Source organism: Triticum aestivum, chromosome 1B (genome assembly GCF_018294505.1).
Source record: "Triticum aestivum cultivar Chinese Spring chromosome 1B, IWGSC CS RefSeq v2.1, whole genome shotgun sequence".
In the NCBI taxonomy this organism is placed as follows: domain Eukaryota; kingdom Viridiplantae; phylum Streptophyta; class Magnoliopsida; order Poales; family Poaceae; genus Triticum; species Triticum aestivum.
In genome coordinates this window covers 89,929,465-89,951,565 of record NC_057795.1, presented here as the reverse complement: position 1 = coordinate 89,951,565, position 22,101 = coordinate 89,929,465, and the positions used below count along the sequence as shown (strand labels likewise).

The following is a 22,101-nucleotide window of genomic DNA, read 5'->3' as shown; positions in this document are numbered from 1 at the left end:
CAGGGGCGGGGACGGGCCGCGCGGGCCGGCGCGGAGGGTGGCGGTAGCACGCCACGTGTCGACGTGCGGTTGGCTAGGGGCGGCAAGGCGGACATGTCCGGCAGGGAAGCAGACATGTCTGGCGGCGCGAGGGGAGCGGGGCTAGGGTTAGGGTAGAATGACCCGAAAATTTCGGGGGAGGTCTAGTTTTATAGGCAGAGGGAGCTAGGAGACTCCAAATGAGGAGCGGTTTTCACCCACACGATCATGATCGAACGACCGAGAGCATGGAGGGGGGTTTGCTGTGTTTTGGGCCACTTTGGAAGGGTGTTGGGCTGCAAAGAGAAAGGGGGGTTTCGGGCTACGCGGTTTACCGTTGGAGTATCAAACGACCTCCAAATGGCACGAAACTTGACAGGCGGTCTACCGGTGGTATACCAAGGCCGCTTGGCAAGACTCGGTCCATTTCGAGAAAGTTTAACACTTGCACACAACAGGAGACAAAAGGGGAACGCCGGAGGGCATATGAGTGCCGGATTGCAAAACGGACAACGGGGAAAATACTCGGATGCATGAAATGAACACGTATGCAAAATGAAATGCACATGATGACATGATAAAATGCAACACGCAAGCAAATGACATGGCAACGACGGCGAATAACTGGCGAACACCTGGCGCAACGAAACCGGGGCATTACAGGTCGGTTGTTAGAGAATCCCCTATAAATACAAAGCTTTTCACGGTATAGATCATATACTCCACCCCATGCCTCCCATACCTAGCCTTCCATGACTACACCGAATTACCACCCCACGCCACCCAAAGTAGCTCCCAGGTTGGTGAAACCGACGGAGCCGTCATCTTCGAAGCCTGCATCGGCAAATCCTAAGATGAAAGAGAAGGGCACGTCAGAGAAGCCGACTAAAGAGAAGGGTACATCGGAGAAGCCGGCGAAGCAAAAGATGAAAGCAAACAGCAATGGAGTCGGTCGCCATCGAGAGAAACCTCCGGTGATGATCGAGATCCTTGTATTCTATGTACTCCCTCCTTCCCAAGTCTGCATGCAATCCCATAATTTACGGCGCACTTCCGTTTGATCTCGTTTAGTTACAGCCATAACAAACTATCCCTATTTTACCGAAGGGAGATGGGTGTGTCTAGAAAGAAAGAAAAAAGGACAAAAAAGGCTTGCACGGATCTTAGCATAAAATCAATTACATAGGACTTATATGTGCAATAAAATCAAGGTTATCGTCTCTGTTTATATGCCTTAAAATTTGGAAATTGCTAATTTTTTGGCATAGGCTTTCTAAATGAGTTCTTTGTCTCTAGTGATTGAAACTGTTGGTGATTGCCCTTAATTTTGCATGGTCTTTACTAATTGATCTTTTTGAATATGATGGGAACTAAGGAGTATGTGCTCTTGAATGCTTGCAATGGAACTGCTACATTCCTTTTTTGAGATTATCTATAAACTATTGATCTTCGGATCATGTATGCAATTATATTCGTAAGCGTGACGGCTGAAACTTTAGTAGTGTACATAGACCAAAGTCTGCTCTTTCTACTAAAAATCTATACTATTATCATTCAATTTGCTGACAGAGATAGCTTGTTTTTCTATGTCTGGTGTTCATTATATGGCCTAGAAGCTCTATGATTTCATGCAGTACTACAGAGAACAATTTTGATATTGGCATAAATTAGATCTAGTCGGTTCTATACGTGTTTAAATGAATACCATACAGAATCTAATCACACTATTTGTACATTCAGGGAACTCAGGTTGCTTCTTTGCTGCAATATGAGAAGTTCATAAAAGAATTAAACACACAGCAACTAACGTACATCAAGTTGATTGGACTGGGTGAACTTCTCAAGACTCCTGGCATGAGAATGAGACGTCTACTGTGCCAGGACATCGCTTATTCATATGATACAGAGCATGATGCCTTTATAATTAACGGGAGACCATGTAGGATCACACTAAAAGATGTGGAGCATATAACAGGCCTGCCCTGCATGGGGAAGAATCACGTCTCTCCAAATCACAACGATACTTTGGAGTTGTGGAAGGAACTGAAAGACCCCAATGACACAAAAGTAACTTTGAAAGGATTGCTAGCCAAGATGAAAGGCGACATCAGACCTAATTTTGTCAGTCCATTTGTCTTGTACACCATAGGCAAATATGTATGCTCGACAACACAGCAGTATGTGGACAATAGATACCTTGGGATTGTTAGAACGTTGAGACAATAAAGAGCACCAATTTTGGATAGCTTACGCTTGACCATCTTATGGCTAGCGTCATGAAATTTGTAAATGGTGGAGAAAATCTAGAGGGAAACCTACCACTACTTCAGGTAATACAATCATTATTAACATACCATACATTTAATTTTATGGAAAATTTTCTAAGCTGTTTTTGTAATGCAGATGTGGTACTACGAGAAGTGGAGGGTGCACCAATTGTACTCTACCATCTCGTATGCATCAAGGTTAAGGCCGCTGATCCAAAACTGGAGTGACGAGAAGGCACACAAGGTTGACAACATAATCCACAAAAAATATATAGGGGATGGAGAGGTAAAGTGTTAGTACTATGTGCCTGGATTATCTACCATATGTTTTGAATGATACTAACGGCACTAACATGCAGTATGTCGATGACCTGATGTGGCCTTTCAATCCGCCACCAGTTGGGACGTCGGTCAAACCAAAGAATGACGACCAGGTAAATGATGAACATCAGGCACTAAGGGAGTCCTGGATTAGGGGGTCCTCGGATAGCCGGACTATATACTTTGGCCGGACTGTTGTACTACAAAGATACAAGATTGAAGACTTCGTCCCATGTCCGGATGGGACTCTCCTTTGCATGGAAGGCAATCTTGGATATTCGGATATGTAGATTTCCTTCTTTGTAACCGATTTTGTGTAACCCTAGCCCCCTCCGGTGTCTATATAAACCGGAGTGTTTAGTTCGTAGGACCAATAACAATCATAATCATAGGCTAGCTTCTAGGGTTTAGCCTCTACGATCTCGTGGTAGATCAACTCTTGTAATACTCATCTCATTAAGATCAATCAAGCAGGAAGTAGGGTATTACGTCCATCGAGAGGGCCTGAACCTGCGTAAAACATCGTGTCCCCTGCCTCCTATTACCATTAGCCTTAGACGCACAGTTTGGGACCCCTACCCGAGATCCGCCGGTTTTGAGACCAACATGCACAAATATATATTGTAACTTTGCAAGTACAATCGAAGTCATATCCTCCTAACTGCTTGTAATTTGCAGGATAAGGCACTCATGGGCCGTGTATTGGCTAATTTAAAAGAAGTTGCCTCCATTGTGCTGATGTGCACCCTTGAAAAAAATGGACGAGTGCCTTAGGCGTACCCTTGCGAACGACATACGCACAGATGACCTCATCACAGAATTCAATGTAAGTATACCATTATGAGTTTCTATAAATAATTTTACTATCAATACTCTCCACACTAACACATTTTTTTAAAGAACTACCGTTATGGAATATTTGATGTTGATCGCCCAAGAGTCGAGGACATACAGCTATCTGACCTGGGAGTACTTGCGGACCCAATGGAGGTCCCAGGAGAGAATACTACTCACCAGCAAAAACAAAAAGATGACACAGAGGTCATTACCAAAGGCATTTCTGCTAAGGGAATACAAAAAGATTGCATGGATGCCCAAAGAAGAACGTAGCTGAAGATTTGCAGCCTGCTCCTAGTTTGCAATCGCGAAAGCATTCAAAAACCAAGATTAGCCTTGAATCTTTCATGGTGATACACATTTTACATCTAACTGATTTTGTTTTAAGTTAACGCAGATTCGTAGCTGACATATGATCTTCCACATTCAGGATGAAGAAGACAAAGTTGTTGCTGCAGCTTGCAAGGAGAGTCTCAAGAATGTTTCACAGCTTTATAAAGAGGTGGGTGCTTTACAGGGTGCTCCGAGTTTGGATTCGCGAAAGCATTCCAAAGCCACCACAAGCCTTGAAGCTTTCCTGGTGATGCACATTTTATAGTTAACTAGTTTTGTTTTTTTATTTCACACAGATTGCAAGCTAACAAGTGCTTTATTTCGAATCACAGGATCCTCTGAATTTGAGGCACAATGAGAATGTGCGAAAGGCTGAAGAAAGAAGAAATCAAGATGATGAAGATGTCAGTATTGAGGTGGGGGAAGAGTCAGGTACCAAAAGCAACCACCGGTCTGCCAAGGCTAAGGGAATAAGGGGGCTGGAAGAGCCCCATGTCTTCCCAGTTGATGAGGACAACTATGATGATTCTTTAGCAAAGCAGCGATAAGATAGTGTGGTTGATTCCATGCTACCAACTCGTGCGAGCAGCTGGAAAAGAGTGGCATCTTCATTATTGTGCAATGAAGATTATGTTCTGTACGACAGTGATAAGAAGAGAAAGAAAAACAGGACACCATCGGAGTCTACCAATGATTCCAAGGACACAAAGAATACAAAGAGGAAAAACCGTGCAAGCAATTTAAAAGATATAGACACAGGTGCTTCGAGGCTGGAGACTGACCTTGACAAGTTTTGACAGATTTACGTGGTCGAAACTGTCAACACCTCAGATCTTGATAAACAATTGGTGGTAATTGATGACATTGTTCTGCTATAGAAGCATTTGCAATGCCTCACCATGACAGATGTAGGCGAAGATGACAAATGGTTGGGTGGCGAAGTAAGATATTTGCCAAATTAGTTTATCAATTTTGTTTTGCACAGTACAATTAACTTGAATTTTGTTTTAGTTGGTTGATGCTGTGATTCAGATCATGCGTCATGATCATCCTAAGGACATAAGGGATGGGCAACTGGTTTACATTGAGAGGGTGGCCGACGTTGCTATGCTCGAAAGAGATGGTAAGGTAGAGAACTGCCACGAGGCCGCTTTGGTGGGCAGTCATGGAGTAACAAAAGGAGAGAACTACCTCAGACATGATCTGGTACCATCTCACCATGACATAAACACATTTATTTTTCTAATTATTATGCATGTTGATGTAATCATCTTTGTTGTCCAGGTTTTTCCACCTACGAACATGGCGAACACCCACTGGTTCCTTGTGGTCGTAAACCCAAGAAGGAGGGAGATTCAGAATCTTGATTCACTTTTTGGCTAACTAGTACACACGCAAGTGGTTCATGTGGTGAGATTTTAAACGTCTTTCAATATAACACATGATTTAGCATCATACCTAACCATGAACCATGAGCAACTTCTCATACCATGGACTTTGGCAGATACATGGGGTGGAAGCACATCTGAGAGCATCACTGCGAATCAATGGACCACAAAGCCATGCATGGCAAGACATTAACATGACCCAATGGACAGTAAAGCATGTTCCTGTGCCAAGACAAGATGACAAGTTAGTCAACAGTATTAGCTTCTAATTATGTTTTTCATTGTTAATACGTGAAATGTTGCTAACAGAATTAATTGTTGTAGTACTTCTTGTGCACTCTACATGCTGAAGAACATCGAGTTCTTTACAGGAGAAGATCTTACGCTGCATTATGACCAAGTACGTAGAGTAACACCTAAAATTCTGTCAATTTTGTAACCATATGGAACGATACTAACATATCCTCCCATGCAGGCATACATCGACAATTATAGAAGAGAGCTTCCTGTTGTCCTTCTTAATTCGCCATACAACAAATTGAAGTCCATGAAAAGGCTGAAGACGTACAATGCTAGCCTATCGGATGCAAATGCAATTGAAGATCATGAAGATGCAAGCATTTAGTCCAGTAGTGGTTGATTCTTAGATATGGAGTGTACACTTGGTTATGAAGCGGTAGAGTAGGGTGTGGTTTGGTTTTAGTCCAGAAGAAGGTTTCCTAGCCATGTTCTTAGTCCAATGCGGATTAATCAAGTTGTAATACTTCACAGTACTGGTTCCAAATACTATTCTTGAAATAAATTTGGTCTGCATGGGAGATGCTGAAACATGTATTTGCTTTTTACAAGCAGAACTTTTGAAGCTTAGGAAGGTTAACTGAATTCTTAAATTTATATTTAAGTTTCATCGAAGTCTGGACAAGAATCAGAACAATTACATCGCTAGTTAGAAGTTTCAGAATTCTTTTAACATCGCTAGTTAGAAGTTCCAGAAAAATTTCAGCAAGTGCTGAAATATTTTGGCCGAAATTCAGTGAGGCCAAAATATTTTGGCCGAAAGGCAAATATTGCAGTGAGTGCTGAAATGAATGAAATTCAGTTATTTCATCAAAATCTCAACGAAGCAAAAACCATGGTGTCATGCCATCTTGAGCAGCACCAGATATGATTCAGTATTATCAACAAAATTTGGTCTCACATATACGAGGAAAAAAGGTATGAGCATGAGCATGCAAGATCGTATGGGCAATAAAATAGCTTCACAAGAGAGAGTAAAACACTTCATGTGTGAACACTCAATCCTAGTTGACTTTAGAACCAGTTTTCATCCTAAAAGAGGTCTAGTGATTTACTTATAACCAATAATAAAAGCGGTCCAGTTCTTTTGGCTGATTTTCAAAGAAACGGGAACTATATCTTTTTGAAAATCGTGATTCTCAGGAGACCTACGTGTTGTTATGCAACTTACCTTAGTTTTTACACTATAACTTGCTAAACACTCCATGCCCCCCCTAATATTCAACCAGGTGGGTCCCCTCCCTTGATTTCCTCCAACCAAAGAAATCTATGCATGGATATATGCCCAGGTTGTTATGATCCCTATAAATAGGGATCCTTTGAAACCTCGTAGATCATAGTTCGTCCTTCTGCGCCACCCAAAGCAGCAAGACTGAAGGACGGAGCAACCCAGGAATCCAGCAAGACCGGACGACGGAGCCAAACATGAATCCTCTGGTAACTCCCCACGATCTCCTGCTGCAGCTGCTGCTATTTTTCGTGCCACGATCTTAATCCCATGATCTCTTGCTGCAACCCCACTCGTTGTTTGCATATTCATGTAACTCGACATGTTTTAAAAAAAATTAAGTTGGGGGGCATTAGGGGAGGGCACTAGGATTTGTTTCCTACCAGATTGGCAGTTCATTGATTAATTCCAGGCTAAATCTTAGCGTCGGGTCTTGTCGATGCCAATTAGTGCAGCGGGCGCTAGCCTTCTTTTTTCCTTCTGCACGAGTTATGTAAGGCATCAATGGCCCATGTTTTAATTCCATACTACTGACCATGATTAGCGCCAAGAGTTGAGGAGACCACGGTTGGATAGTTTTTTATTTTCCAATCTTTCTTTTATTTCAGATAAGCGCCTTGCAATGGAGATTACCTTATATGACCGCTCAAACGTAAACAAGCTGAATCTAATGATAGTATTTGCACATTCATGGAACTCAGCATGCTTGTAAACAAATTACCTCATGAAGTAGCATAGAGCACAATTTTTATGTTGGTATATATAAGTTGTATTCGTCTGTATGAGTGTTTAAATTGTATACCATGCCGAATCTAATCACACTTGCACATCCATTGAACCCAGGATGCTTCTTTGCCGCCATATGAGGAGTTCATAAACGGATTAAACACACAACAAAGGATGTAGATCCAGTTGATAGGACTGGGTGGACTTCTCAAGACACCTAGCATCAAAATTAGACATGTACTGTGCATGGCCATCGCTAACTCATATGATGCAGAGCAGGATGCCTTTATCATTAATGGAGACCATGTAGGATCACACTAGAAGATGTAGCGCATATAACATGCATGCCCTGCCATGGGAAGAAGCACGTCCCTTCAAATCTTGATGATAATATGGAGTTGTGGAAGAAACTGAAAGACCATAATGACACCAAAATAACTTTCAAAGGATTGCTAGCCAAGATGAAAGGCGACAGCGCACCAAATTTTGTCAGGCCATTTGTCTTGTACACCATAGGAAAATATGTATGCCGAACAAAAGAGGAGTATGTGGATAACAAATATATTGGGATTGTTAGAAATGTTGAGACGATAAAGGGAACAAATCTTGGACAGCTAACGCTTGACTATCTTATGGATAGCGTGAAGAATTTTATAAATGGTGAGGCAATTCTGGAGGGGAATCTACCACTACTGCAGGTAATTCGTAGTAGTACAATTATCAGTTACCTAACATACATTACATAATGTACGAGAATATTTGTAAACTGCTTTTGTTGTCATGTACACATGGTACTATGAGAAGTTCGGAGTGCACCAATTGGACTCTAACATCTCATATGAATCAAGGTTAAGGCCGGTGATCCAGAACTGGAGCGAGGAGAAGGCAAAAAAGGTTGACAATATATCCAGAATAATTATTTGGGAGTTGGAGAGGTAAAATGTCAGCACATTGCCTAGATTATGTAACATGTATATTTTCTAAATCATACTAACGACACTAAACTGTAGTATGTTGAGGACCATATGAGGCCTTTCATTCCAGCACGAGATGGTACGCTGGCCAAACTGAAGACTGGCACTCAGGTAAATGAGTTACATCAGGCACAAATATATATTGTAACATTCCAACTAGTATGGAGTTATATGATTCTAACTGTTTCAAAGTCTCAGATTAAGGTACTCGTCGAACGTGTATTGATTGATTTGCAAGAAGTTTCCTCCCTCGTGCGGGAGACCGGTGCAAAACAAGTCGATAGGATGTGCACCCTTGAAAATAAAATGGACGAGTGCCTTAGGCATACCCGTACAAATGGCAAGCTCACAGAGGACCTCATCAAAGAATTGAATTTGAGCCTAGAATTATGAGATTAGTATACATAATTGGAAATTTACGTGTACAAGGTTTTTTCTAAATTGGTTTACTATGAAAATACCCCAAACTAACATGTATTTTTTAAAGAAAAAACGTGATGAAATATTTCCAGGAGTGGAGGACATACATCTTTCTGACCTCGGGGCACCTTCACACCCAATGGAGGCCTCTGTTGAGAATGTTGAGCAGGCTTCTGACCAGGGGAAACAAAATGATGTCACGGAGGTCGCTGCTAAGCACCATTGGAAGCAGGGAATAAAAAATGATGACATGGAGCCCCCAATGAAGAACCTTGGGTAATATTTTGATGTATGCATGTTAACTTAATTATGAAACAATCATTGTCGTTTCAGAAATAACATGTGATCTTCCACGTACAGGATGAAGCATTCGAAAGAGCTGAAATAAAAATCAAACATGATCTCAGTGGTATTCATAAGCTTTTGAAAGAGGTAGATGATATCCAGGGTGCTCCTAGTTTGGATAAGAAAATGCATTCCAAAGCCACCACAAGCCTTGAAGATTTCCAGGTGATGCACATTTTACCTATAATTGAGCAAGAATCTGCTAAAGGCTAACACGCGGTTTATTTCGTCTGACAGAATCCGTTCAACGAACGGAGTAAGCAGCACTCTGTGAAGGCTACGGAATCGCGAGAGCCTGAAGAGCCCCGTGCCTTCACAGATGATGACAACCATGATGAAACCTTTCGAAAGCAGCAAGAAGTAAGTGTTGTTGAATTGACGCCACTTAATCATGGGGGCGAAAAGAAAAGTGTGGTATTGCAATTTTTTAAGAATGACGAGTATGCTTCATATGATACTGAGAAAAAAAGGAAAAACAAGACTCCATCAGAGTCTACAAATGATTCTGAGAACACAAACAACAAAAGGAGGAAAATTGGCTCTAGCAACTTAAAAAAGAGGTCAGAAGTTCCTGAAACCCAGAGGGACCAGCTAGATGTGGTTCGACAGGATTTCGTGGCATCACTGATCAACACTACAAATCATGAAAAACAAATGGTCTTAGTTGATGACATTGTCGTGCTATCGAAGCATTTGCAATGCCTCACCCAAAAAGATGGATCTGAAGATGGCGTATGGTTGGATGATGAAGTAAGATATTTCACAAATTAGTTTATGAAGTTTCATTTTTGTACAATACAATTAACTTTATTATTGTTGTAGGTGGTTGATGCTGTGATCCAGCTCATGCGTCATGATGAACCAATTGACACAAGGGACGACCAACTGGTTTACATTGAGAGGGCGGCCGGCGTTGCTAAGCTCGAAAGAGATGGTAGGATAGAGGAGTGCTATGAGGACGCTTTGGCGGGCATTCCTGGAACAACACAAGGCACTAGCTACCTGAAACATGATATGGTATATTAACCTGACGTAGAACAGATTTTTTTATTACTATACATGTTGATCTAATTATCTGTGCACTCTAGGTTTTCCTACCTACGAACAGCCAAAATGTCCACTGGTTACTTGTGGTCGTAAATCCCAGAAGGAAGGAGATTCAGGTTCTTGATTCACTTTTCCACTATATGGTACCCAAAGAAGTAAATAACGTGGTGAGAATTTTAACATATTTAATTATAACAAAGGATTTAACATCATATGTAAGTATTAGTCGTAGGCAACTTCTCATCCCATTGGGCTTGCAGGTATGTGGGATGGAAGCACATCTGAGAGCAGTGAGGCGAGTCAATGGGATAAAAAGCAATGCATGGGAAGACATTAATGTGACACAATGGACAGTACGGAACATTAGTGTGCCAAAAGCCGATGAGGCGTCAGTCAAAAATATTAGCTTTTGTTTTTGTTTTAGATTTTTAATATCTAAAATGCTGATCTAACAACATAAAATGTTGCAGTTCATGTTGTGCACTGTACATGCTAAAGAACATCAAATTATTTACGGGAGTAAAACTGAGGATGCAATATGACGAAGTACGTAGAGTAACACCTAAAATTATGTCATTTTCTGAAACTTATGGAAAGATACTAACATATCCTTGCATGTGGGCCTACATCGAGAAATTCAGAAGAGAGCTACCTGTTGTGCTTGTCGATTCACCCTACAACAAAATGAAATACAGGAATAGGTTCAAGCAGTACCATGCTAGGCTATCGAATGCAGCTGTGGTTGAAGACGACGAAGATGCAAGCTGATAGTCTAGCAGTGTGGTTCATTCTTACATGTGGAGTGTACACTTGGCCATAAAGCGATGGAGTAGGATGTGGTTGACTTTTAGTCCCGAAGAAGGTTTCCTAGTTGTGTTCTTAGTCCATTGTGCATGAATCAAGTTGTAAAACTTCAATAATATTGGTTACAATATTTTGCTTGAAATAAATTTGGTCTCTACAGGATCTCGTAGAAATCTATATTTGCTTTTTACTACCATGTGATAGTAATAGTGCCTGGGCAAGGTTCGGACCAATTACAGTGCACAGGAAACCCTAGAAGAATAATGGATTATGATATGTCTATTTTCATACAAGAGAAAAAGGTACGAGCATGAGCATAGCCTCACAACAAAAGAAAAAATACTGCATGATTCAACACGCAATCCCAGCTATCCCAGAAAAAGGCACAATCAATGTCTCATAGGCAGGTCGCAAAGCCAATAAAAGAGAGCATATGATAACAAGAGTAAAGCATGTACCATAGGGGGCCTCTGCAGGTGCTGCAACGCTGAATTGAAGGGATCACCTTCAGGAGCACAATGGTGTGGCCATGGTACATCCATCCTGCCTCAGGGAATCACATAGCATGTTCTATCATAGCCCTGCGAAATAGAGGAAAAATTACTACTTGTACTAACCTTGTCAAGTGTGTGCATGTAACAAATGTTGGACATAACTAAACACAGAAGAATGAAATGCAACATATGGAAGAATCGAATGCTCATTCCTTTCTCTCTGCTTTTTGCGAGGATCATTACTCTCCCTTTAACAAGGCTAAAACAACATAATAAGAATTAACACCAATCTTCAAAAGGTGGATATCCCATGTGAATCTAATTTTTCTTATAAAGCACATGCCAAGTCTGTTGATCCCAGTCCAGTAATTGCACAAGAAGAAGCGAGCATCATAAATATTGAGCAACATAAGCTATGAATTGTTTATAGTACATTCCAAAATTAATAGCCTATCATCTCTATTGATCTACAAATCTCACATATCAGCCAAATTGAAAGAATACATGTTGAATGAAATGTATAAGTGTATGAATGCAATGATTGAATGTTCATAGATCTTGCGGTCGGGGCTGGACGAATGGGGATGGCCATCGAGGCCGGAGGCCGACTTCATCTAGCCCCGCAGAACATGATCCATACCCAACCACCTTGCCATCGGACACTATGCATGGCCAGATCAAAGTTGTAGCCATGGCGGAGAGGTGATGTAGAGGACGCAAACAACCAATTGGGGTGTGGGAAAGAGGTTGCCTATAACCTTGTGGCTATAGGGACCCGCATGGAGGACTGGGAGGTGGGATGGCGTTGAATCTTCGCCGGCGGATGCCGCGGGGAGGGTAGTGCGCCTCCTCTTGTGTTATTCATTGAAAAGGTGGTGCGAGATTGCAAGGGAGTGGGGTGGAGGGAGGGAGGGGGCGTGATGCGTGGCTAGATCCTGTCGGCAAGGAGGGAGGGAGGGGCCGCGACGAGCGACTAGATATTGCCGGCGAGGATTAAAACCCTAGCGGTGGTGAGGAATAAACCCTAGCGAACGGGATAAAAATTGAACCAAAAATAGCCCTGAAATTCGTACCGAGAATACCCTCGAAATATTTGGGAGGGAAAATCTGATCAGTTCAAAATAATTTTTTCTCCCAAAAATGCCCCTCGAGGTCTGATATAATACACGTGACATCAGCGTATTGCATCATATCTGGACCGTCGAATTCGCTCCGACGGACGGTCCATATCGTCTGGATGGACTGTAAAATGACTCTTTGGAAATCAGTATAGAAATGGTTGCGTACATCAAAACTGAATGCAGAAAATAAGCATGATGTGCACAATCATAGGTCGATATGATTCCAGCATTCATTAAGAAGAAAGTATTGCTGCGTATAAGAACTGTAGCATGTGACATTTCGAGGTGTTTTCAGTTCTGCTTGATTTTCAAAGATTTTGTGCAAACTATCAAACAAGTGTATGTGTACCATTCTTACAGTCAAACATTAGGTTTTAAAAATCAAACCTTCTAAGATGTAAGCACTTATGTGCCTCTCCCAACACTTGTTCATTCAGTGGCCCATGAAATGGTGTTGTTTCATAGGTTAGATAGCAGAACTGTATCTTGCTCCATTAAAGCTTAAGCAATCTCAACCTGAACTTTGAAGCTCCAGACTGCACCTAATTAGGTAAAGTCTTCTGGGTCACCAAATTTCAGTGGTCACAAGTTGAACTCTGCCGTTGAGATATTGAAAACAAGATTTCATATAATCCTTTTCAATCTTGATTAAACAAAACTATTCTCAAGACTCCAGAAATACGGATCACAATTAATGGTTGTGTGCTGATGTTCTTGGACACAAAGTGCAAGCAAACAATAACAGTTCTTCAGTTAACAACTTAATGATATGGTTCATGTGGTCCAAACAAAAACTAAAACAAACTCTCAACCAAAAGTAACAACACTTGTAACGCACTTGCATTATTAAATCAACACCTTTTTGCCTCAGAGAAAATCTTTTTTTGCCTCTTGCAGTGAGCACTTTGGGTACTCTCTTCTTTTTAGATGATTAGTCCTCATGTTACCATAGTGAAATATGGCAAGCGACTCAATCCCAGCGGTCATTCTCTTCTTTAGTGAGATCCTCTGCCTTCTAGTCTAGGGGTGCCTGCCAAGCTTCTTCTCAGGGCAATCATCACACTCCAACCCACAATACAGGAACACATCCTCTAGATTGACCGCCGCCGCTAGAACACGTCTGACATAACTAACAAAGCAATCTTCAGATTCAAAGCCAAACATGACGAGTGTGACAAAACTGTGGTGTTGGAAATCTGCTGCCGCTGAGTCCCACTCTACACCCTTGTTTTCACTATATGATTCTTCTTTCCTCGTCTCCTCGTCCATTTCCATTTTACACTCATGGTCCCATACCTGCATGGCAGCAAAAAGGGCAAAGACGAAAATAAATTGTCAATAGAGCAGCCACCTTTGGTATCTGGTGAGACAATCTTGCAAAAACTTAAGCCCATGTGGCAAAAAGAATATCTTTAGGTAAACACCATTATGTATAGATCCTTCAGTAAAGGTGCAACTACAAGAAAATACATTGTCTAGGTGAGATCATACCCTTCAAGAAGATCAACTATATTCAAAAACCTTAGTCGGAAAACAGATGCCAAACATTGCGTCGGACATTCTGGCTGCACCCAAATCTGCAACGAACAAGCACATGATAAGATGGGCAAAGAAGAAGTGAAGGCACACAGCTCCCAAAGAAACAATCACGACTTACCTTTTTGGACCTAAATCGCAACTTCAGATATCGTATAGAGCTACTATCGGTGTCAAAACCGGCGGATCTTGGGTAGGGGTCCCGATCTGTGCGTCTAGGCTGATGGTAACAGGAAGCAAGGGACACAATGTTTACCCAGGTTCGGGCCCTCTCGATGGAGGTAAAACCCTACTTCCTGCTTGATTAATATTGAAGATATGAGTAGTACAAGAGTAGATCTACCACGAGATCATAGAGGCTAAACCCTAAGAGCTAGCCTATGATGGTATGATTGTAATTTTGATCGTCCTTCTAAGGACCAACCTCTCCGGTTTATATAGACATGGAGAGGGCTAGGGTTTACATGGAGTCGGTTACAAGGAAGGAAACACAATATCCGGATCGCCAAGCTTGCCTTACACACAAAGGAGAGTCCCATCCGGACACGGGCCGAAGTTTTGAGTCTTGTATCTTCACGCTTCAATAGTCCAGACGATGTATACAGTCCAGCTGTCCGGATACCCCCTAATCCAGGACTCCCTCAGTATCCCCTGAACCAGGCTTCAATGACGATGAGTCCGGCACGCAGTCTTGTCTTCGGCATTGCAAGGCGGGTTCCTTCTCCGAATACTCCGATGTACCAACTACGATGAATAGTGCCTAGCTCCCCATCAACATTGCACTCCTCGGCTTCAGTACCTCAATAATGACCATCTCCATGTGTCAAGCAAATGTGAGGAGCTGAGGCATTTTTGCATTTGCGACCCCTGATCCTTTAGGCTGGCCATCTATTTTAAGAGACGGGAATTATCAGATCCAAACCTCACTCTCCCCCCTCGAGCAAGCATCCCACAGAGCGCTCCGGAAAAAACCATTCCAACATGGCCGGTCGTTGCAGCTCTTCTGCTCGCTCTCCTCGCTCCAAGTCGGGGGATTGGGAAGAGTGTTCAGTTCCTCATAGCCGTTTGATAAAGTTACAAACCCAAGGGTTTCTCCCACCGGCGTTTATGGTCCCCGTTCGAGCCGGAATAGCCACTTATAACAGAGGGGAACAAGCGGAGGGATCTCCTAATCCATCTCCGGAGGAGCGAATATGTCTCATCCCGCATCTGCTAAGGGGCGTCGGGTTTCCCATCCATCCGTTTCTTCACGGGCTCCTGGAGTTCTATGGTCTCTAGTTGCACAACCTTACCCCTGCCTCCGTACTACACATAGCGGGGTACATTGCCCTTTGTGAGCTATTTTTGGGCTGCGAACCTCACTTCGGGTTATGGAAGAAGCTATTCTGCCTTGCCCCTAGCACCCAGGGAGAATCCCTATGTCAAGTGGGCGGGGCCGAAGTATGGCGCATTGCCGAGACCAGATACCTATCCGGCACTCCCAAGAAGGCACCAGAGAACTGGCCTTCAGAGTGGTTTTACATTGATGACGTTCCCCTTCCGGATCCAGTTCGGACAGGTCTCCCCAAGTTCAGTAACGCCCCGCCGAGGGCACGTCTAAGCTGGCGCCCTCGGGGCCCCCAAGAGGAGGATACCAGGGAAATACATTTCCTGATGAGCAGGATAAAGTTACTGGACACATCCGAACTGACGATAGTCGAGGTCATGGCAATATGCATAATGCGGGGAGTGCAGCCGCTTCAATATCGGGGGAAGCCCATGTGGTACTACAACGGGGAAGACGATGCCACCCGCTGCGGCCGTAAGGGTCCGAACTCCGCCACTGCTCTGGCAAGAATATTGTCCGGTTTATACAAAGGGGAAGAGGAAGAGTTCCTTCGCATTAAACCGCAGGACGGATTCTCCATGTACACCCCCCAGAGTGGGTAAGTCGTCATTCCTTTCCCTGCTTCACTTACTTTAGCACTCTCTGCTAAGATTACCCGCATCAATGTTTTCGAGCAGGAACTGAGGAAGGCCGTAGAAGGAATCTTTAGCCCCTCCCCGCAGCCATAGGACCCCGGAAGGGCCCTAGATCTAGGACTCAAAGAAGATCCGGATATTACCGTGGAGCTTGTCAACGGGGTATTTTATCAAGTGAGCTGTGATGGTGCCTCAGTGGCCATTATTGCCGACTATCCCGGACTACTCCCTGAGTCACGTGTGAGCCAAACTAAAAACCCTATCCTCCGAAGAGGACTCCCCTCAGGTGTCATGCCTTACCCTTGAGGCATCGTGCTGTTTGCAGAGACGACGGTCGGAGCGCGGGTCCGAGCCCCTAGGGACTCGTCGACCACGGGCGTCCGGATCGGGCAGGCTTAAGAGGAAGGCAGTGAGGGTCGACACACCACCGTAGAGGTAAAGCAAAAACCTGTCCTGTGATTATTATAATTGAAGTATAATGGCGCCCTTCATGTCCTGGCAGGAAGAGGAGCAGCCGAACTATATCCGGGGATCCCGCCAATCACGCCTCCACCAGCCGGGTTCCAGAACCGGCTTCGAGAGCGGAGGCGGACACGGGGCTAGTACCGCATAGTTCTCCGACAGAGGATGCGGATATGCTATCGGCCACGAACTCCGAAGTAGAGAGCACCATAAATCACCGGCACCGGAGGGCCGTGCTTCGGAACAACATCTTCTCCGAAGAGGCATTTAATGCCTTCAATTCGGCGGACGCATACATCCGAGCAGCTCAAGGCGGACTTGCTCGAGCGACGGACCAGTATACCAAAGATATACGGGTAAGAAATTTTGATAAGTATGTATAACAGTAGCCCCTGAGACTTGAAATGGTTGGAACAACTGTTTTAAGGATCAATTTATGCACAGATCCTTGTAGATAAGAATGAACAATTGGCTCGGGAGCCAGAGGAATGCAAGGCCCAGCTGAGGGACACGGTTGCCAATTTAGAGGAATCCCAAAAGGCCTCATCTGGTAATGTTTGTCTCAATTGTTCGAAGATGCGTCAGGTATTAAATGATTCGTATAACAAGTCTAACAGAGAATTTTGTAGACAATCCCGGGGTGAATCCGGAGGGCATAACGGATGACGACTCGCATCTCAAAAGGCAGCTAAAGGCCGGCGAGCGCATTCTTACGCAAGTTAGGCAGGAGAAGAACAATCTTCAAGATGCCAATGTTCGGCTGGACGTGGAATTGAAGGACGTCCACGCTCAGCTGGCGGACTCCGTGAAGGAGAACAAAAGGCTTCGACGCAGAATTTATAGTAAGTATCTAGACGAACTATATTATAGTTCGGCAAGGAAGTATATTGAAAGAATTTTGCTTGTAGGAATGTTAACGGGTCGGCCCGGGAAGGAGATACCCTCTTCAGCGGGCGATTTGCTACAAGACCTTTCACAGTTGCACGGCCGAGCTCGGCGGGTGATGCACGGCGTTGCTCAAGCCTTGTGGCCAACAAGTTCCCTGCCGAATGGCATGGGGGAGCTTGTGGATATGCTTCAAGGAGCATGGCGATGCTTCCGATTGTGGAAGGTGTCAGCTTGTCGGCAAGGTGCAAGAGAAGCCTGGGCTATGGTGAAGACGCGCTACACCAGGCTGGACTCGAACCATATGGCCGAAATAGGACCGGCGGGGCCCGATGGGCAAGAAATTCCCGTAAGTCTCATATATGACCATGTAGCGTTAGCCGCCAAGTATTCTCAATAGGATTATAAGCTAGATAGCATGTTGGATGGTATAGAGGAGGAATATAGTCAGTCTAAGTGACTGTGTAATTCGATGGGCATAAGTAGCCCCTAGCCGGATTAAAATCATTTGTCATGGCGGACCTTTTTGCTTTAGCCCCCGGATACTACAGTCCGGGGTGTGTCCGAATACCCACTCAGTTATACAAAACCGGGTTATGCGTGGAAACCAGACGTAGGGGTCATAAGTTCTTGAACAGACAAGTACCCAACCAGTTATGTTATATTACATGGATAGTAAGAAACATCTTCCAGGGAGAATAGTTCTGTTAGGGGGTTCCTTTCCCTAGGTATGCATGCGACAATGCACATGTCCGGACTGCGAATGATGGCGCAGGATACAAGACTTCTGGGGGATTTACGTTGTAATAAACCAATACATCTTCTGTTCACCGATCGAATATTCTCTTAAGGAAACTAGCTTTCGGCTTCACCCAGTCTGAGGTACACATCCGGCTGAACCGGCAGTAACAATCGCAGAGGTGCTCCCCTTATGCCCTAGCCGAATTAACAGGAATGTAGGGCATAAACACAAGAGCCAGGCAACTCAGATTGGCCACATCTTAAGTCATATCGATGCATATAATGGTGAAGAAAAGGCACATGTGGAAAAGAATTGCACATGTGATGGGCGAAAAGCCATTAGAGTAATTGTTTTTAGCTTCCCTATAGGAAGCCCCCAGGTGCTGCTTACACACATAGTGCGGCCGGAGTTATCCGGAAGTCCGTACTATATTGAATATTTTGTGTGAAGAGGAAGAAAAGTCGAGAAAGGAAAAGGGATGGAGCATAAATAAAAGGGAGGGAGTAAGGAGACGAACATTGAGTTCGGCGTTAGGCGTAGAATCTCCGAAGTCTTGCTGCTTTCCATGGGTTCGGCTCGAGTCCATTATCGGATGCATTATGTAAGCGGTACGCTCCTCCGGTGAGAACTTTGTCAATGAGGAAGGGACCTTCCCACTTGGGTTTGAGCTTGTCCTTCTTCTCCTCCGGTAGGCGTAGCACGATTTCGCCAATATTGTAAGTTTTGGCCCGTACTTCTCTTCTTTGGTATCGTCGAGCCTGCTGTTGATTGAATGTGAAGCGGGCTTTTGCGACGTCGCGCTCCTCCTCCAGGGCATCCAAGTTATCCTGCCGATCTAATTCGGCTTCCTTCTCTTCGTACATGCATACGCGTGGCGAATCGTGTATTATGTCGCAGGGTAGTACTGCTTCTGCGCTGTACACCATAAAAATGGTGTGTATCCGGTGGTGCGATTTGGCGTGGTCCGCAGCCCCCAGAGTACGGAGTCGAGCTCCTCGACCTAGTGCGTATCTGACTTTGTCAAAGATCGCACTAGTCTGGGTTTGATGCCACTCATGATGAGACCGTTTGCCTGTTTGACCTAGCCGTTTGTTTGGGGATGGTAGACGGAAGCGTAATCGAGCTTAATGCCCATTTTGCCGCACCAAGTTTTCACTTCATCGGCTGTGAAATTGGATCCATTATCAGTGATGATGCTATGAGGGACGCCGTATCGGTGTACGACCCCGGATATGAAGTCTATGACTGGTCCGGATTCGGCCGTTTTGACTGGATTGGCTTCTATCCATTTGGTGAACTTGTCCACCATGACCAATAAGTATTTTTTCTTATGGCTTCCCCCTTTAAGAGGTCCGACCATATCTAGCCCCCAGACCACGAAGGGCCAAGTTATGGGGATTGTTTGGAGAGCGGTAGGGGGCATATGACTCTGATTGGCGAAGAGCTGGTAACCAACGCAGTGTTGGACAAGGTCTTGTGCGTCTGCTCGGGCCGTCGACCAATAAAAGCATGTACGGAAGGCCTTGCTGACTTGTGCTCGAGCCGCGACATGGTGCCCGCCCAGTCCAGCATGGATTTCAGCCAAGAGCTGCCGCCCTTCCTCTTCGGAGATGCATCTTTGGAGCACTCCGGTAGCACTTTTCTTGTAGAGTTCCCCTTCATGGACCTTGTAAGCCTTAGAACACCGGACGATGCAGCATGCTTCATTTTGGTCCTCGGGGAGCTCCTACTTATTTAGGTAGGCTAGGAAAGGTTCAGTCCACGGGGCAACTACGACCATGATTTCGTGGGCCGAAGATGTAATTTCGGTGGCAGAGCCTCCGATTATATCTGACGGTTCGGAATCTGGGGGTGAGTTCGGGTCCGTGCTAGTATTGCCGGACTCCCATTCCCATACTACGGATGGTTTGAACAACCTTTCCAGGAATATGTTAGGTGGGACAAGGTCGCATTTAGTGCCGATGCGGGCGAGGACATTAGTCGCTTGATTGTTTTCTCGAGCCACATGGTGGAATTCGAGCCCCTCGAACCGAGCTAACATTTTGAGGACGACATTACGGTAGGCCGCCATTTTTGGATCCTTGGCATCAAAGTCTCTGTTAATTTGTGATATTGCGAGGTTCGAATCCCCGCGCACTTCCAGGCGTTGGATGCCCATAGAGACTGGCATCCGAAGACCATGCAACAGAGCCTCATATTCGGCTGCATTATTGGAGTCTGTGTATAATATTTGGAGGATGTACTGGACCATGTCTCCGGTGGGAGACGTCAGGACTACACCCGCTCCCAATCCGGCCAGCATTTTAGAGCCGTCGAAGTGAATGATCCAGTTGGAGTACGTGTCGTACTCTTTAGGGAGTTCGGCTTCTGTCCATTCGGCGACAAAGTCCGCCAGTACTTGCGACTTGATGGCCCGCCGTGGTTTGTATGTTATGTCGAACGGAAGCATCTTGATGGCCCATTTAGCAATCCGGCCCGTAGCGTCGCGGTTATTTATTATGTCATTGAGTGGTACTTCGGAGGCCATCATAATCAAACACTCTTGAAAGTAGTGTCGCAGCTTATGGGATGCCATGAAGACCACGTATGCTATTTTTTGGTAGTGTGGGTATCGGGATTTGCATGGGGTGTGGACCGTGGATACGTAATAAACTGTCTTTGGGAGCGGGAATTTGTATCCGTCAACATCTTGTTCGACGACGAGCACTACGCTTACAACTTGATGTGTTCTAGCTATGTACAGTAGCATAGGCTCGCCGATGTTTGGCGCTGTTAGGACTGGATTACTGGCCAGTAAGGTCTTTATTTCATCGAGTCCGGACGCGGCTGCATCCGTCCACATGAAGTGTTCGGTGCGCGGAAGGAGGCGGTAAAGAGGTAATGCCTTTTCTCCTAGTGTCAGGACCCCGACTCAATGCCACATCGATCTAGCATGTAACACCTCATACCACTTTGCGGCCTCATGCACGGTATCCCCACGGGTGTCGTTTTACCTTTGCCCGAGACCGTTTGCGCCTTTTGGCACACGTATATGATAGTGTCGCTAGCATCCATATGATAAGGAGCCCGGGCTGACATGGCTAGTCGTAAACCCAAAGTGGCACAAACTTACAGGGACAGGCATCCATGACCCAGCATCGAACGTGCCGGTCATCAGCGAGTGAATCCAGGCTGTAGCACTGGGCTAACAGAACTCCGGTGAACCGGGCTGTAGCGGGCTAGCAGGACTCCGGTATTCATCGTGTGACATTTCCCCGAAGGGACAGACACAGGAATGAAGAAGGACACATGCCGGCCAGCCTAGGTGTTCCGGAGCAGTAGCAAGCTACCATGGCTCAGTGGAAACACTAGGAGACATTTCTCGGTAAGAGAGACTACTAAGGATAAACAACTAGATAGTCAGATCCCACACATACCAAGCATTTCAATAACATACACACAATATGCTCGATATGTGCAAATACAACATGGCATCACAACATGACTCTACAACTCAAGTATTTATTCAATAGGCTCCGAGGAGCGAGATATTACAATCATGGGTCTCATGACCCAACATTCAGAGCATACAAGTCAAAGCACACGCGGAAGCTTAACATGCCTGAGTACAGATAACTATAAATGAAAAAGGCTGAGAAGCCTGACTATCTACCAGATCCTGCCGAGGGCACAAGATCGTAGCTGAGGTAACAAGCTAAACGTCGAAGTCCACGCGGTACTACAAGCGAGACTGAAGTCTCTCTGCAAAAACATAAACTAAGCAACGTGAGTACAAATGTACCCAGCAAGACATACATCAGAACTAACTACATATGCATCATTATCAACAAAGGGGATGGTGGGGTTTAACTGCAGCAAGCCAGCTTTGACTCGGTGGCTATCCTGAACTACGAC

General features: G+C 44.6%; 1 pseudogene; it reads right to left on the bottom strand.

Moving 5' to 3' along the window:
- Positions 1-13,472: 13,472 nt before the first annotated feature.
- LOC123077384 (uncharacterized) overlaps positions 13,473-22,101 on the bottom strand; it is a 32,923-nt pseudogene continuing 24,294 nt past the window's right edge.